This window comes from Lytechinus pictus, chromosome 1 (assembly GCF_037042905.1).
Source record: "Lytechinus pictus isolate F3 Inbred chromosome 1, Lp3.0, whole genome shotgun sequence".
Classification (NCBI taxonomy): domain Eukaryota; kingdom Metazoa; phylum Echinodermata; class Echinoidea; order Temnopleuroida; family Toxopneustidae; genus Lytechinus; species Lytechinus pictus.
This window is the reverse complement of record NC_087245.1, coordinates 24,151,223-24,165,436: the sequence shown is the minus strand read 5'-3', so window position 1 is coordinate 24,165,436 and position 14,214 is coordinate 24,151,223. Positions and strand designations below refer to the sequence as shown.

General features: G+C 35.5%; 1 protein-coding gene and 1 long non-coding RNA gene across 4 annotated transcripts in view; one reads left to right on the top strand and one right to left on the bottom strand.

Moving 5' to 3' along the window:
• The window catches only part of LOC135153915 (uncharacterized), a 30,831-nt gene extending 28,476 nt beyond the window's left edge, over positions 1 to 2,355 (bottom strand). For all 3 annotated transcript variants that reach the window (XM_064098779.1, XM_064098773.1, XM_064098785.1), the window contains exon 1: positions 1,999 to 2,355. The gene's annotated coding sequence lies outside the window, so the exon portion shown is untranslated. The remainder of the gene's footprint in view (positions 1 to 1,998) is intronic.
• Positions 2,356 to 8,248: 5,893 nt separating this feature from the next.
• Positions 8,249 to 13,554, top strand: LOC135153914 (uncharacterized). The gene is made up of 2 exons (XR_010293430.1): positions 8,249 to 8,771; positions 9,977 to 13,554. It is a non-coding gene; the product is annotated as an uncharacterized LOC135153914 (long non-coding RNA).
• Positions 13,555 to 14,214: the final 660 nt, after the last annotated feature.

Genomic DNA, 14,214 nt, shown 5'->3' with positions numbered 1-14,214 from the left:
CCATTTTCTGGTTTGAATATAAAAAAATTTCAGCTCGCGCTTCGCACTCGCATCATTTAGTTAGTGAAATACATATGGTCTTAGTGAATTCCTACAAACAAGCCTTAGAATGCCCCTCTTCAGGTCTGAATTTCCTTTATTTTCTGTTCGCGCTCGCAATATTTGATTAGTGAGATGCATGTGATAATCATGATTACAAGGACTAAAAAAGTGCTTCATGTGTTTAGATGTAATTCTAACCAAATCAGCAAGTGCTTGGCATTCACATTAGTTGACTATGGTAAGATATGTATACTCTTAATGGATTCTTTAAAAATATTCCTTAAGATGTCCCTTTTTCTGATTTGAATATCAAAAATTTTCAGCTCGCGCTTCGCACTCGCATCATTTGATTAGTGAAATACGTATGGTCTTAGTGCATTCCTACAAACAAGCCTTAGAATGCCCCTCTTCAGGTCTGAATTTCCTAAATTTTCAGCTCGCGCTTCGCGCTTGCAATAGTGAGATGCGTATGTTAATCATGGTTATAATGACTACAAGTGCTTCCTGTGTTTAGATATAATTTTAACAAAATCAGCAAGCATTTAAAAGGGGGGAAAACAGTGACTTACTTCGGCTGTCGCGCAACTCCCACTTCCCAGGTTGATCTGAACTTAATACATAAACATATGGCCATTGAGTCCCTGTACAGATCGAGCTACAACTTCGGTCTCTGTATTTGGTGAGTGGAGCCAACGGAGTTCAGCGGAACAACCAACATAACAGAGACCGAAATCTTTTGGTCTAGTCATGCTACATCTACATTGTAGATCTAGGCTGCGTTTATGCGACCTCAAGCCAGAATCATGATTTGAATCATGATTTGAATCATGATTCAAAACACAAACATGAATCACAATATCAAAAAATCAGCGTTTAGACGACCTTCATTCCAATGCCGTTTCTCCTCAGATTCGGGCCAATCCAGTGCGCATCACTAGTGCGCAGTTTGACAGAGGAAGTTTTTCGCACGTGTTTCGGCTCTCGAAAAATCTTTTGCTTCCAGAATTCAGTCTATACCTCATTTTGTTTACTTCTATCATATATGGTCCATATGCTTCTATTCATCTTGTTAGTTTATCCAAGATGGTGTTCGGAAGTGAATTTCAGCGTAGATCCAATTTAGTATTGATACTGTATACTCAACAACTGAGATCATTGTCTGTCCAGTTAATTCATTTACTATAGAACTTGAAGTTGAAGACATGACCAATAAATGAACAGTAGTGGACGATGCGATGACCAACACAGAGCTTGAACATGACAAGAAATGCATGCGTAGTACATATTCATGTACATACAGCGCATTGAGCTAGGCAAGAGTCAAACCGAAAGTAGCCCGACACAACAGTGAGGTCATAGAATCATGATTCAAATCACGATATCGTTTATTCGAACATTTTCGTACGTGATTCTGCAGAAACGTCTTTCCAAACGCCCCTTTTTTCGTGTTTCATGTTTGTGATTCTAATCATGATTATATTCAATTTCGACTAAACGCAATCGTGATTCTGCAGAATCATGATTTGAATCATGATTCAGATCATGATTCTAGGGTAAAAAAGTGGCGGATAAACGCACCCCTAGACAGCTGGGTGCCGTCTGTCTCAAGGAGTTACTAAATATTTTTTTTAATTTCTCTGTAATTGGTAGGTGGATCGAGCCAACACTAAACAGTCTTTGGTGGCGGAACAACCAATTTAACAGAGACCAAGGCAATTGCTCTATGCTACAATTCATACATGTACAATGATGCATGTAGCCTAGACTAGACAGACTCGAGGATAGCCTAAAAAGGTCTAGACTTTAGTCTAGTACATGTATGTAATCCCCAGTAAAGTAGTACTAAATAAACTAAAAATATAGCCTATATTTAAACTTAAACTTTAAAGGCTAAGCTAAGGCTTAGGCTAGGTTAAGTAACTTAAGTAGGCTTAGCCTTTAATAGGCGCGCCTTACCTCTCTCTTCGCCAACGGGATCTGCTCGAACAACGTCGTTGCTTGTTGCAATCTTCAAACCCGTAGCTGATGTCAAATCGCAAAAACTCGACTCCTAGGCTGGCCTGGGAGTCGTCCCCGCCTAAGGCTAAGCCGTACTCCGGCCCGTAAACTGGTGGCCTCTTCACTTGTTGCAGCATTTTCCTCTTCTGTAAAATAGAGAGCTTCGAAAAGATGTCGCGCTTCGTCGCCATCGTATATTCTTCTTCGTTTAAATTTAGTCCACATTGCAAATGTGTGCTGAATGAAAAGTACTTAGATTTACGAGTGAACAGTTTAGATTTCGAGATGCAATTATTAAGCAGTGCAGTGTCAGTGATGCCCAACGTCAGATTTGTGTACAAACAAAACACACGTGCGATTGATTGCGAAATCAAGCTTCTTGCACGCGTACTATCGTGTGGCCGTGGGCATAGGGTATCTATAGGGTGGACAGGGGCGCCGTCGTCCAGTGTGTGTGTGTGCTGAACATATAGGTCCATGGTGTGTGTGAGGGTGCGTAACTTGTATTGTGTCTCGTATTTTTTTCTTTGTATGTTACTGGTCTACCTCCATGGTATGATCATGGACCTATATACATGATGTACGGTTCCGTACATGAATTTTGAATTTGAATTTATTAACAAACTTCATTCATATGGCATGAATATTTTGTTTTAAAATATATAGGCCTACAATGATAACATAAACAAAAACATTCATAACTGTACATGTATGTCGTATAAACCAGCAATACATCAATACATAGATTTCCAATTATTATAAAGATATACATCTATATATATACAAAGAGAAATGACGAATTGAAATTTAACATAAAGAAGGTGTAGCATAATGCAATATACATAAGTTATTATCGAATACAAATCAGGAAATAAATAAATGTATAACGTTAGAGATATATCTTTGGTAATGGTGGCTTTGGTGGATTTTAGATATTTTGAATGAAATTTAAAAAGAAAATAAAATGTACTTGATGTTAAAACTCACCCCTATTATTTATAATCGCATTGAAGAACTTACAAAAATTATCAATTATGTTAATTTTCATTATCAAGTTTCATTATGAATATAAATTTGTCTTCATCGCTAAGGTTCTTAAACTGTATATACATTTCAGCTATTTTGTCAAAAAACACCACCCTTTCAGTTGTGTGTACATAACATTCTATTATCGTGTGATACTCATCCCCAACCCTTCCTGAATTACAATTATTGCACGTTCTTAAATGTGAGGGTATTTAATCTGGACGTCTATGTCTTCCAGTTTCAATGGGTAAATTATGGGAACTTATTCTGAATCGACAGATGTTTTTCCGTATTTTCTGATTTTTAACAGTTAATAGATATTTCTCTGTTTGTATGTTCTGTTTAAAAACTTAAGTTATCAATTTATTTTGTTCAACATCATTTGCTCGATCATTACGTAAATCCAATAAGAACTGGCGATTGAAAATATCTTCAACTTTGTTTTTTATTTCTTCTATTTCTTCTTCTAATACTCTATCACTATCGATTATCTCACCTAGTTCTAAACAATTCTTATTCACATCCAAATATATGTTAAATCCCTTAAGAAGGTACATGTGTATGTGCATGTCCGTAATAGATGGGAGCGGGTGTGTGTTGGAAAGTGTATACCTTTTTAAAAGAAGGGAAAGTTCTCCCTGAAGAAAAGTTTGTTGTAAAAAGCAGTCGAAAAAAAATATTGGTGAAGGTTTTAGGAATTCCGTTTAAGATTTACCTCAAACGAGGAGCACCATAATAAAACAGGCGCGTAGCCAGGGGGAAGCGATGGGGGTGGTCGCCCCCCCCCCCCAACAAAAAAACGCTCTAAAAAGAATAAGAGAGGAAAAGGGAAGAAGAAAGGAAAAGGAAAAGCGAAGAGAGGGAAGATGGGTACAGCCCTAATGTTTTCTCTTTTGGTATTTTTTTTGTCAAAAGAATAAAAACCTAAATGAGACGTTCAGTTTTCTCTCTTATAATTCATTAAAAAAATTGCTTTCGAGCTCTATCCAAACTATATGATACGGTTTTTCCCCTTCCCATCTATGGGAATTGTATATTCTTGCCATAAATTATAGAGTATACATAAATTTAAGAAAAAATATGATGATTCTTTTTTAAATTGCATTGACACAAAATTTCGGCTCTTCTGTTCGGAGCGGGTCAACACTCCCGCCACTCCCAGAGTTAATTCCCATAATTATTATGATATCTTCCAACTTTTCAGTGAGTAATTTGTGGCAAAGTATCTGCTCAAAAGGGGCTCGAGGCATTATAAATTCGTGCCGTGCTATATGTACGATGAAACTTTATTCTGTATCGCTGTTACACCCATCTCCTGTCTTGTTTTGTGCGATTGATTTGAAATTTTGAATATCACTGAACTTTCTGAATCATAATTAATAATTCTCCCGAAATAAATCACAGATGTTACCGTATTTCACGTGGAAGGGAAATGAAAAGTCCCTCTCATAGTCTGGCTTGCATCACTGGGCCCTTTCACATTTTGAGCTTCCTTTTTCATCGTTATCCATTTATAATCTAAGAAATATCAAAATTAGAGCAGGTTAAAGTTTCAATTCAGAGCTTCAAAACCATTCGCGGAAAGGAATATTTCCTCATTGCATACCCGTCTTCTACTATTTGTGATCTAAAGACATCTACTGTGGCTAAAGTTTTCATCATCAAATATGATGCGACCAAGGTAGGCATTTTATGCCACTTCTGTTCTCAATTTTATAAAACGTTTTAGCTTCCGCGCTTCGTGCGGTATTATATCATTCAACGGTTTTAAAAATCTTTTCCCATTAATTTGGGGAAGCTCGTAATTTCTTTCAAATACATTTGTTTTAATCACAGCAAGTGGGGGCGAGTTGATAAGGATACTAGAGATGCAAGAGATGTCTTCTTTTCATATTAAATTAATGAGATATCAAGAACTTCCCTACACCCTTTCCTTCGAGAGTGCGCTTCGCGCGCTCTGTAAGTGTTGGCACGCTTCGCGTGCACTTACCACCCCTCCAAAATTAAATCCTGTCTACGCAGTTGATATAAAATACATGACTTTCATTTTCATTTCTAACCTATTTTTGTTTTCTTTTCGTGATCGGGTGTGTATGTGTCAGTCAGGGACACTTTTCATCATTTTATGATGGCGCTATCAGGCCCAAAGAACAATCTAAAAAAATGATTTGTCTATTGATACGAAAAAGGTACAGAAAAACCCATATTAATTTTCAGAGAAAATGACAATCAAAAGATATTGTTACTATATGCCATGTAAGGTTTGGTGTCCCCCGGCCTAAATGGCTTACATGGGAAACACCGACTTTTGGGTGTAGAATGCATATTACCTTTCTAAAGATTTTTTCTGGTAGCCATTACATATAGTTTTATGTTTAGAAAGAATGATTAGCAATAATATAAAAAATAATGAAAAGTATGGTCATTATTGTATTTTGTAGATGAATTTGGTGACCCCCCAAATATTACGTTGTGACACACCATGCATTGCTTTCATTAAATCTTATTTTATGTTATTGCTAAAATTTCTACTTAATTTATGCATTATTTGTGGTTTCTATTTAAACATTAAGTGTCCACTTCAAAGTACACTTTGAAAATATTTACTATTTACTTTTTACATCAGAAACATTGAAAAGTATTTTTCGGCATTAAGTTCTCAAAAAAGTATTTGATATGCTAAATGGATTACTCACTTGCAATATGACCACTCTTTCTGAAATAAACAATAAAAATAACATGCGCTAGTTTCTAGAGTATATACTCAAATGGAAATTTTGCATTTTGAGGTCTCCCGTTACACGAGAAACACAATTTTAGCCCCCCTAAACCAATGTATTGATGTATCTTTTCTGCTCTGATTTTAGTTCTTCATAATATCACGGCCATTTTGAAGGAACTTCCTCAAGGCCTATCCGTGCCTATAGCATTTTCAACCAAAAGATGATTAACTGATTTAAGTGCCAAAACAGGCGTCACAAAATTGAATGCCTTATTTAGGGGGAAATACTCATTTCTGAGGTGAAGACAGTCTGATGACAAGAATGTGCGCTCAGTTAAGTTTGTGGAACTGAAAGGACGAACAAAAATGTTTTGCGAAGGGGCGTGTAAGAATACTCAGCCCATAATTATGTGTGGCGTTAATTTTGACTGAACATGCTGAACAGCATGACATGTAAGCTGATAGCAACTGTTAATTTGAATCGTCACATATTCGTGTCCTACCACACAGGGTAGGCCTATATCTCTTCCCGTATTTTGGCTAATATTTTTTCAATTTTCTCTAATATGATTTAGGCCGATAAATAACCTGTGAGGAGCGTTTTTTTTGCAAGCAATATAATTTCTCCACGTCTCATCTGAATAACGCAAAGTAGACCTGCTATATGCAAGAGCTACCAACAGGGGCCGCGGAAGCGGGGGGGGGGGGGGAGGCTGGGGAGTCCTCCGTGGATAGGTCCATGCCATGGGGCGCTCTGGCATTGTCTAAATGAAATCGAAGGATTTTGTGCACAATTATAATGCCTTGATTTTGTTACAATTTCCAATTTCCAAAGTAAAACATTTTCGGTAGGCCCGGCCTATTCCTTTTTTTTTAGGGAGGGAGTAACCCCCCCCCCCACTGCTTCTGGCAATGGGATGACAGACCAAACTTTTGTTCTCTGTGAGGGATTTTTTGTTAGTTCGATGGGGGGGGGGGGGGTGGGGATGCATACATTTTGCGCGGTCCAGACATAACATAATAGGCAAAATCTATTTTAGAAAAAAATGAGAAGGCGAAGCCAGCGAGCAAACATTTTCATCGTTTTAATCGGAATTTGATTTTGTAACAAGTTTTGACATAAACAAATATAGGGCCTATATTTATCAAATTCACCCCTTTTCTTCCATGGTCGATCCTATAGCCCAACATCACGCACGCCAGTAGAGGTTGCAATCCTTATAAGACTACAAGTACTACGCTTTAATATACAAGGCCGGGGGCCGGGGGGGGGGGGGGTATAATACCCCCTCCCCCGGGATCGACACCCATGCAAAGATCTGAATGTAGAAGGACAAGTTAACAATTTAAATTTTAAAGTATATAGGCTAGCTTATAGCAGTTCATCCACTCCCAACTCCCTGGTTTTTATCCATTCGATTGTAAGGAATAAAGGAAAAATATGGAAGACAATGTCATGTAATTTGCATGACTAAAGTAATAGTGGCACATGTTTGTTTTAATAACAATCAAAATTGATAAAACGTTAATGTCAGATGAAATAGATATCATCCTTAATCATCACAAGACCATGGATTTACTCTTTTGAACCAACCTTTTTTTACCACGGCCATTTTTTTTAAAGGACGGTCAATAATGCCCAGTTTTTCATCTTCCATGCTCATGGTCATATGCTATCTATCATGCACACATTCGGGGCACATTGACAATAGCATGATAGTCTGTATACACAGACGCATTTATACTCGAGCACAAGCGATTATTCCAAATCATCCACAAAACATGAGATGCGTCATGCATGTATTAAAGGAGAATGAAACCCTTGAACCCAGCTGAATCCATATAAAAGAGAAAAATCAAAGAAACATATTGTTGAAAGTTTGAGGAAGATTGAATGAATAATAAGAAAGTTATGAGCATTTGAATATTGAGATCACTAATGCCATGTAGATCCTCTCATTGGCAATGCGACCAAGATCTGTGATGTCACACACGTACAACTCCCTCATTACTTTAGTACTTATTTCACTTATATTCTCACTTTTATAGAGCCTATCACAAGGTGAGGTGTTCTCTTTATGAGAGGACAAGTACAGAGGTTTCACAACATTATATCATTGATGAATCGTTTGTCAAGACATATGATTAGAATGAGCAAAAAGAGATGTTTTGGGGTATATTTTCAGTGTCCAAAACTGGACAACTCTCCCCTTTTGGACACTGAAAATGTACCCCAAAACATCTCTTTTTGCTCATTCTAATCATATGACAAACGATTCATCATTGATATAATGTTGTGTTGTGTTGTGAAATAATTTGACATAATTATGTTAGGGTCTCGGTTCGTAGAATAGCTGTAACCCTAGCTAGGAGCGTACTTGCAAAACAAAAGCAGAGTCAGGGAATCGAATGGAGATTAAAGTTTATCGAGACCAATAGAATAATAGCCCTGCTCTCGCTATAACAATAGGGGATGTGTCACGCATGCTGCACATCGCTGCACATGCATTGCCACGGACCTCGAACGCATACGGTACTAGTTTTTTCACAACATGACATCTGTTGATTACAAACCGCTCTCGATAACCTTGTCCTTGATTAAGCCAAAATAGCTCTTCTCGACATTGTTTTTGTTTTGGATCACGTTTTACTGTTTAAGTGTTTCTATCTTCTGAAGTTCTCTTACGCGTTATTATTGACATTTTTAATTACGAGTTAAAACTACGAGAGTTTCATCTTCTTCAGCTGGTACCGGTAGTGGTCGTGCCGTATTTGTTCACTGTCTGTGGTCACTCGCTCCGGCCCGGGCGCGGCCGTCCCAGCAGAGCCAGCCAAGCAGTTCGAGCGAAAGGGACAAGAACTCGGAGTCCACACTTTGTCTTTGTTTCTTCAAGTCAACGGGCAACTTGCTCAATCGAAGAGGACTGGGGAAGTGTACAACAGGCCTGTCGTTTCCGTCCGGCGAAACAAAGAGATGATGGAGGTGAGATATTGTAAATTTTAATGATAATGTGTGCCTGAGTGAGTGAGATAATGTCTAAGTTTAATGTACATGTAGGTCCTAGTCGATAGTCTTGAGGACTCCATGATGATAATTTTTTTATATTTTGACATACTTCTTCATCATGGAGCCTTGAACCACCTGCCATTTAAAGAGACAACCTTGAACCTTGAAGGAATAATCCCTTAAGCAGCTCTTCCAAGCTAAACTGGGATGGGATGTGCTGTGACAGAAGGTGATGGTGCAGACAATTTTGTTGGAATTCTATTTACAATAAAATTGGTGAAGTGCAAGTAAAAATCATGCTCCTAGTGCTTACAGCATCCTGGAACCTACAGGAGGCTTTAACCCTCTGATGACAGGAAGGGCAGCCCCCCGGAAGCCCCCCGGAAGACAGACACTTGTAAACAAAGATGGATTTCCCTAGGAAATCCATCTTTTAAGATAAAAATCACGTAAATGATTTTGATTTTGTTTTGTTTACACCTTCATACGCCTAATCATCTAATGGGTATGAAAGTTTCCAAAATTGGTTAATGAAAAGGCGAAACATGGAAGGTTTCTTACCAGACCGATCTCTCGTAGATCCCTCATCCGTTTGTCAACAAAGCAAATACAATAGGTCTCGCCCATCAACTGCTTCGTTACGTACCTGCGATTAGTGATGTTACAAAATGCCGTTTTGAAGAACAATTTATAGATACAAATTATTATTTAACAAATACTAAAATTTAATATGTGATTATAAATAATTATTATAATAATAATTATATATGTTGCGTGCCCTTGCAAATCATGATATTTCTGGTTATTTTCATAAGTGGGCGAGACACAAAATCGCTTATGTTATGCCTCTCTTAGTTTTGAAAAGTAAGCAAAATCGCTTTGCAGAATACATCTCACATTACCATTGTTGAAATTTTGTGCTCGTTCAGCTGCAGGTTTTTTTTTTTTTTGGGGGGGGGGGCAAGGGTTGGGTACGTGTATACAACCATCTGGCCATGGAGTAGCCACAAAAGCTAGCCCATCTTAAGGTTAACAGTGAATGTGATGTAAATAAAATTGATTACTATCAGTACAAATCATTCATATTACAATATGAAAAACCTTTGCATTTCAAAATTTGACACAATAACTAATTGCTGTATAGAGTTAAAATATTTTTTTCTCCTTAAATGTCATTACAGAACTCAGAAGTACCACAACTGGATTGGGAAGGACATTGAGAAGTCTCTGGAAGACAGGAGATGTGTGTGTATTTGAGTTTTGTCAGACGTGTATCAATCAGATATGATTATTTACGTCTGGGACCAACCTTTAACATCACAATCGAAAGACGTGACCAGGGCTCGAACCTCTGCATCAATTTGTAACTTGATTCCCCACAGCTTGGATTACAGGCGCAAGCCACAACGCCCAGGACAGGAGAGCTGTCACAGATTATTTTACATATTTGTTAACCCGGGTACATAGTTACATACATGTTGTTTACATAATTTTGAACATGCACCACAGGCCACAAGTTAAAGGACAAGTTCATCCCTACAAAAAGTTGATTTGAATAAAACGAGAAAAATCCAACAAGCATAACGCTGAAAATTTCATCAAAATTGGATGTAAAATAAAAAAGTTATGACTTTTTAAAGTTTAACTTAATTTCACGAAATAGTTATATGCACATCCTGGCGGGTATGCAAATGAGGAGACCATGACGTCATCCACTCACTATTTCTTTTGTATTTTATTATATGAAATATTCTAATTTTCTTCTCATTGTCAAGTGGTACAACGATAAATTCCTCCCTGAACATGTGGAATCAGCATTGTTTAATACTCCATGGTTCAGTCAAGTTGGTCCTTATTGTCAAATCTATAAAAAAATGAAATATTGTATAATTCAAACAATAAAAAACTAAAGATATAGTGAGTGATGGACATCATCGACTGACTCACCTAGTTGTGCATATTACTGTTTTGTGAAAAATAAGCGAAACTTTAAATGTCATAGCTTTCTTATTTTACATCTGATTTTGATGAAATTTTCAGCACTATGCTAGTTTGATTTTTCTCTATTGATTCAAGTCAGCATTTTCCTGGGGTGGACTTGACCTTTAATGAAAAACTTACTCTTGTCTACAAGTCCAATGCAAATTTAATCATAAATGTCATTTGCCACCCAATGAAATAACCAAGTGTTAAATTATTCTAAGGTGAATTGTGTAATTGCTGTGGCTTTGAAATTAAGATAATTTTTTCCTTGTGTAGCCTTGAAATTAAGATAAATTTATCCTTGTGTAGCCTTGAAATTAAGATAAATTTATCCTCTTGTAGCTTTGAAATTAGGATAAATTTATCCTCATGTAGCCTTGAAATAAAGATAAATTTATCCTCGTGTAGCTTTAAAATTAAGATAAATTTATCCTCGTGTAGCCTTGAAATTAAGATAAATTTATCCTCGTGTAGCTTTAAAATTAAGATAAATTTATCCTCATGTAGCCTTGAAATTAGGATAAATTTATCCTCGTGTAGCCTTGAAATTAGGATAAATTTATCCTCATGAAGCCTTGAATTAAGATTAATTTATCCTCGTGTAGCCATGAAATTAGGATAAATTTATCCTCGTGTAACTTTGAAATTAAGAAAAATTTATCCTCGTGTAGCCTTGTAATTAGGATAAATTTTATCCTCATGTAGCCTTGAAATTAGGATAAATTTATCCTCGTGTAGCCTTGAAATTAGGATTAATTTATTCTCGTGTAGCTTTGAAATTAAGATAAATTTATCCTCATGTAGCTTTAAAATTAAGATAAATTTATCATCATGTAGCCTTGAAATTAAGATAAATTTATCCTCATGTTGCCTTGAAGTTTGGATAAATTTATCCTCATGTAGACTGAAATTAAGATAAATTTATCCTCGTGTAGCCTTGAAATTAGGATAAATTTATCCTCATGAAGCCTTGAATTAAGATTAATTTATCCTCGTGTAGCCATGAAATTAGGATAAATTTATCCTCGTGTAACTTTGAAATTAAGATAAATTTATCCTCGTGTAGCCTTGAAATTAGGATAAATTCATCCTCATGTAGCCTTGAAATTAGGATAAATTTATCCTCGTGTAGCCTTGAAATTAGGATAAATTTATCCTCGTGTAGCTTTGAAATTAAGATAAATTTATCCTCATGTAGCCTTGAAATTAGGATAAATTTATCCTCGTGTAGCCTTGAAATTAGGATAAATTTATCCTCGTGTAGCTTTGAAATTAAGATAAATTTATCCTCATGTAGCTTTCAAATTAAGATAAATTTATCCTCATGAAGCCTTGAAATTAAGATAAATTTATCCTCATGTTGCCTTGAAGTTTGGATAAATTTATCCTCATGTAGACTGAAATTAAGATAAATTTATCCTCGTGTAGCCTTGAAATTAGGATAAATTTATCCTCATGAAGCCTTGAATTAAGATTAATTTATCGTCGTGTAGCCATGAAATTAGGATAAATTTATCCTCGTGTAACTTTGAAATTAAGATAAATTTATCCTCGTGTAGCCTTGAAATTAGGATAAATTTATCCTCATGTAGCCTTGAAATTAGGATAAATTTATCCTCGTGTAGCCTTGAAATTAGGATAAATTTATCCTCGTGTAGCTTTGAAATTAAGATAAATTTATCCTCATGTAGCCTTGAAATTAAGATAAATTTATCCTCATGTTGCCTTGAAGTTAGGATAAATTTATCCTCATGTAGACTGAAATTCAGATAAATTTATCCTCATGTAGTCTTGAAATTAAGATAAATTTATCCTCGTGTAGCCTTGAAATTAAGATGAATTTATCCTCGTGTAGCCTTGAAATTAGGATAAATTTATCCTCATGTAGCTTTGAAACGAAGATAAATTTATCCTCATGTAGCCTTGAAATTAAGATAAATTTATCCTCGTGTAGCTTTGAAGTTAAGATAAATTTATCCTCGCGTAGCCTTGAAATTAGGATAAATTTATCCTCGTGAAGCTTTGAAATTAAGATAAATTTATCCTCATGTAGCTTTGAAACGAAGATAAATTTATCCTCGTGTAGCTTTGAAATTAGGATAAATTTATCCTCGTGTATTCTTGAAATTAGGATGAATTTATCCTCATGAAGCCTTGAAATTAAGATAAATTTATCCTCGTGTATCCTTGAAATTAAGATAAATTTATCCTCGTGTAGCCTTGAAATTAGGATAAATTTATCCTCGTGAAGCTTTGAAGTTAAGATAAATTTATCCTCATGTAGCTTTGAAATTAAGATAAATTTATCCTCATGTAGCCTTGAAATTAAGATAAATTTATCCTCGTGTAACTTTGAAATTAAGATAAATTTATCCTCGCGTAGCCTTGAAATTAGGATAAATTTATCCTCGTGAAGCTTTGAAATTAAGATAAATTTATCCTCGTGTAGCTTTGAAACGAAGATAAATTTATCCTCATGTAGCTTTGAAATTAGGATAAATTTATCCTCATGAAGCCTTGAAATTAAGATAAATTTATCCTTGTGTATCCTTGAAATTAAGATAAATTTATCCTCGTGCAGCCTTGAAATTAGGATAAATTTATCCTCGTTTAGCCTTGAAATTAGGATAAACTTATCCTCGTGTAGCCTTGAAATTAGGATAAATTTATCCTCCTGTAGTATTAGCAGGATGAACTAATCCTTATAATTGTAATATATTTGTATGATATATTTATTTGATCTGTTATTCCTATTAAATGGTTGTATTAATTGAAATGCTGTTCCCGTTTGTTTCTTTTATTGTTAGAGACTTGCAAACATACATTGAATTGCCAATAGTCATTAAATAGAGTGATTGGAGAGAATGTGTAGAAGAGAGAACAAGTGATACAAGTGGTTGTTAAGTGCAAAAATGTGAAATAAATATTATGGAATGAATATGATGAACATTTGAAGAAAAATGAACAAAGATTCATTCATTTTGAAAAGATTTACTGTACAGCAAAAAAATATCTACTGATTATCCAAGCGTGAAGACAAACCACATAAATATGGTATGAAATTGTTTCGGTATAAATTTATATATAGGACAGCTGATACTGTAGTTTGGTAATTTCGCAAAGATCGTCATTATTATTTAGGCTCGGTGATCTCTTATGTCAAGTTGGGGAAGTTTGGTTGGAAAATTTTGTTTTTGCATAATTATATTCATTTGCAGCTTCTGCGAATTCGTCTTCCGGCTCATGGTAAATTAATGAAATTTCAAATAGTTATCGTCTTATCGATCATATATTTTCAAGAAGAGTATAACTGTAATAAAGTAGTGCCAGAATATTTGTTCATATTAAGTGTTTCTAATTAGAAATTTCTGGGACGGAGTGCAGGATATTATATGTTTTCTAACCATTATATTAAAGAAAGATTAGTTTTATAGTT